The 4,587-nt window shown below is 38.5% G+C and overlaps 1 long non-coding RNA gene across 1 annotated transcript; it reads right to left on the bottom strand.

The window, feature by feature from the left end:
* Positions 1–750: 750 nt before the first annotated feature.
* Positions 751–2,769, bottom strand: LOC142777308 (uncharacterized). Its single transcript, XR_012888025.1, has 2 exons — positions 2,646–2,769; positions 751–956 (listed from the first exon to the last, which is right to left on the bottom strand). It is a non-coding gene; the product is annotated as an uncharacterized LOC142777308 (long non-coding RNA).
* Positions 2,770–4,587: the final 1,818 nt, after the last annotated feature.

Genomic DNA, 4,587 nt, shown 5'->3' with positions numbered 1-4,587 from the left:
TGGACACCTAAGAGAAATAAAGGTGCCACAACTGCCAACTAACAACTGAAAACATGCACAGCAGCAGAAAAGAAAGCAGACATGCGAACTTGCCTGCACATATCTGATGTGTCCGTGTTTGCATGTCGCATATTTTAACTTTGCTCTGGTGATAACTATGAACCAGTGGCCAATATTTTAACCTGTACATTTTAGTTCAGTTCAAGCACTTGGTCAGATATCAATTGCTTCAGTGCTAAAATGCTGCTCAAGTCTTTTTTTTCTAAGAACTATGAAATATGAAAGCATTTCTTATGAAGCGTTTGTAGATAAACTGCAAATAATCCATAACTTTCTACCTTTCTTGGGAGCCCTTACAGGGTAAAGTATTAAGCATTAAGCTAAGTGCATTTTAATAAAGTAACAAAGCTTTCACACGTCTCATTTATACGGCTAGATACACATACATTCATAAATTTACTGAATAAGTTGTGTTCCTAAGTTGTCCTATGTCTAAATAGATATTGTCAATAGTTGTCCTATGCCTCAAAAGACAAAACTTACTTTTCACCGACTCTAAGGTAAGCTAGGGTATCTTCACGTGCAAAATCATGTACTTTGTCTTTTTGTAAATACCATGCTCTTATTACTGCTTCGGTTGCTAAATAACTGAGACATTTTTGTGGGTGTGACCAATTCATTTGGTAGTATCCTTGCCGTGAATAATGGTGGGTGTTGGGCAAAACAATATAAATGAGTCTCGAAACAAACTGGATTTTGAACAAGTTTATTTGATGAAAAATGCATTTATTTCATTGCAATAAAAACTGTTATGTGTGACATCATTATTTATTGCAATAGGGGAAACAGCGTGAAAAGACACTTGAGGGGAAAGGAGGGAGCCTTGGTGTTACATCACGGTATGTTCTGAAATCTAATGTTAAATGGAATTTCCAGTGGAGCCTCCTGGCTCTCTTCTGAAAATGAAAATAGGATCAAGACAAAGGCAATTAAAAGAAAACAGCAGACTGCAGGGTCTTTCTAAGCTTTAACAGCATGAAAAACTTTGTAAGATATTCCTCTTTGACCATCTTTACAAACAAGCGAATTTATTTTTTCATGTCATTGCTGGCAGTTATTTTCACGCCTACCGATACGAATGGAACGTGTTTCCTTCTGAACTATTTTTATTAATAAGTAAACCTCTCCACGAAAGTGGCACACATTACAACTTGCAGTTCCAAAATTTCGTGAGGCAAAGCCTACAGCAGGCGTTATACTAGTGTTAATGATCAATACCAGACTATTCATCGCTTTATCAAACTGTAAATGCAGGCTGTTAAATTATACCTTAATTTTATAAGTAAGTGTTCACTTTGACTGTGCAATACTTTCATAGTTAACTAGTACACTACAGTCACGCACGGCATAGGACCATTCAGGTTGGCTCAACAGAAAGCAGCAGTTTTGAACCAACTGTGTAATGAGCTTAAAGATAACAGCAGGCAGTGAGCTACGGTAACACCAACAACATATAAGCCCTTGAGAGGTATCTATCGGTGCATTTTGTTGAACTGGCGAAATGTCAAAATGTGGATGAAAAAAAAAATCCGGCTTCGATTTCTCACACACTGAGCTTCCTTTCTTAGTAAGGATGACAGCTGCAGGCAATATTGCCACTAAAACTGTCTATTTTGAGCTTATAACTTACACGGCAAAAAGTTATTTTTGTGTGTGCAGAAATCACATGGCCCCACCAATGAAGAACAGCTGTGTGAACAGGTGTGTGATTGTACGCTTATCATGAAATAAATCGCATACTTGGAGAGTGATTACTGCACAATTTGTAGCAAAAGCGCATAATATTAGGTCAAATTAGTCATTTGCTGAAACCAAGTTAGGCCTTGGGGCCATTCTTAAATTGTGTACTTTTGAGCAACAATGAGCCTCACATTGTATGCTGTGACCTTCATGCACGAGTTTAAATTGACAACTTCATCACGACCAAGACAGAGCAGTAGGTTTTAAGAGGCTTGCTGGATGACAAGGAGAATCTGATAAGACTTGACAGAATTAGAGCTGGCTGCTGTTTTTCCAATCATGCACAATACATGCATTCAACACTTTTTCCATGGCCCACGAGCATATGTCAATTTCAGTTCATCTCAGCTGGATGCCCTCTTCGAGTGGGGTGCACTCTTTAAATTATAAAGTCAACATTTTAATTAAAATATGATTATAAAGTTATAAAGTTCTAACTTCTTTAAAACCTTGGGTGTGGAGCATCACTTGGATGTTCCTTTGAGTCTCCCACCATCTTACTGATTAATTTTGCAACTCGTTCTTGAACCGTATTCACTACTGCGGCAAACTTTTCGTCTTTTATTTGCAGTCTTTAGGTGACACAATTGTATTCTGAATGAGAGGCAGGTGTGTTTGGACACTCTGCATTCCAATATGAAATTCAGATTTTATGTAAAGCCTTAATTTCTGGGGAAGTATTTAAGATCTTCCACGAAAAATTCCTATTAGGCCCCGGGTCTTCTTCATCACCCTTCGTAACTACAATAAGAGAATTGTGCAATACACCAGGCAAGGCTCGGAAAAAACCCAAGGCATGCATAGCTCGTCTTGACACACTTTGAATAATCATATTTTGCACCAACCTGTGCACAGAAGAGCACGAAATTTGATATAGTGTGCCTGGCAGTGCCACTAAAGGTGCTGGAGCAGTGTAGAAATTTTGGCTAGCTGGTGTGGGTTGATCTTGGTCAAGCTGCATGTTGGGGCAGGTCACTAAAAAGAAGGGAGAAAACAAGTGCAGAATTACAAGTTTTTATGAGACGCCATTCTGTTATGCGAGGAGTGATTGCATTAACTACAGAAAGAAGTGCGCATATGTAATTAGAACATGTCGCATGAGTTCAGTAATTTTAGAAAATTTTAGATTTCTACTTCTTCTGACGTATATCGCATTTATGCAGGTCACTGAAGTTTTATTTATTATACTATGTACACCGCATAAGTGAAAAATGCCAGCCACTACAGTGACCAGATTTTGTTGCTGTAGCACAGTGAAATACTACCCTTGTACATCGGTGCTGCTTCTTTGGCATGAGTCTAAATAAAAAGCATAGCCTAGCCTTTCATTTTAGTGAATTTCATGTTGCGTATTGTTAGAATTTACAATATACCATTTCTTCATTAAGTGCAAAAGAACCAAAAGCTCAATGAGTGTGTCCATAAAGTGCAACAGCACGTACTTCTCCATGTAACTCCTATTCCTAGGTTGCATTGAAAGCGCAGATGTCATCACATGGCTAGTTCTTTCTGATAGTAAACGTAATATGCGGGAAAAATTTATGCTTCTGGAAGCGTCAGGGAAAGTCGTACTGATTAGCAAATGAAATGTGTATTACAAGAAAATGTGTATCATAAGAAAATGCCAAGAAGCCTGATGCCAAGACTATACAGAAATGTAGGGCTGTCAGCAAGAAACCGAGAAGCTGTTGGTTAACTTCACTTTTTGTGGCATCATATACAAGTGTGCATGCACATATTTATTTTGTTAAACATGATAAACTACTCCCATTTAGAGACCTAAAATGTGTGTTTGAAAATGCGTGACTGTCAAGTGCTAAAAAAGGCTGATTTGCTGCTGAAAACTTAGGTTTTAGCTGCTCTAGATTGTGCGTCAAATTGCTTAGGATCGATTGCATCACTAAGTGCGCAATAAGCCCCACCATTTGAAATGACTCCATGCTGGGCATGTGCTGGTTAGTAATTTCATTTTTGAAGACAAACAATAAAAGTGAATTTTATTGTACTGCATATCCTGCCTAACCTTTTTAAAAATTTAGTCACCAACACACCAAAATTCACAGTTACGATGGTTGACGTAGATAGTCGAAGTAGATAAGAAACCGAGCTAGGAGCTGTTCAGAAACAATGCTTTTCACCAGTCAGAAGTAGCCAATCTGGGTACTTTGTCCACTGAAGGTTAGCGAATATCAGCACAAAAGATGTTCATCTGCAGCCCATATTTGAAAGGATCCGCATGTCGAGCTGGTTCAATGCCAGACTAGTTCCTTTCTATTGAGTGCACTTGTTCATATTAATTGGTTTTGCAACTTCCGTCCAATTTTCATGCATCTTCGATATACAGTAATTTTTTTCTGTTTGATTTAACTAGCCGTGACATTTAGTCTTTACTTGTCATACGCAAAGACATTAAGATGCTGTATATGTCAGTTTTTGACATGCAATCTCACACTGTTTGCTGTGATTTCTCTGCTCATATCTTTTTACCTTGTTTATGATCAACCAGCTACATAATTGTATTCTTTGCTTGTTTTTAATTAACTAGCTATGTAAATAAACAATTACTTTGCCGTGTGCAGTGTTGAGTGCTGTCACATGCAACACTAAGGTTCCGTATACATTAGAGAATAAGGAGGAAGAAGGGAAGAAACGAAAAGGCAGGGAGGTCAACCAGGCGCACGTCCGGCTTGCTACCCTGCACTGGGGGAAGGGGTGAGGGGATTAAAGGAGAAGAGAGAGAGAAGTGAAGGGCAACTTGTGTGTAGATGTGACCTTGTCCGTACAGTA

Source organism: Rhipicephalus microplus, chromosome X, assembly GCF_043290135.1.
Source record: "Rhipicephalus microplus isolate Deutch F79 chromosome X, USDA_Rmic, whole genome shotgun sequence".
NCBI lineage: Eukaryota > Metazoa > Arthropoda > Arachnida > Ixodida > Ixodidae > Rhipicephalus > Rhipicephalus microplus.
Note: the sequence above shows the minus strand (reverse complement) of the source record. Positions and strands in the feature narration are given on the sequence as shown.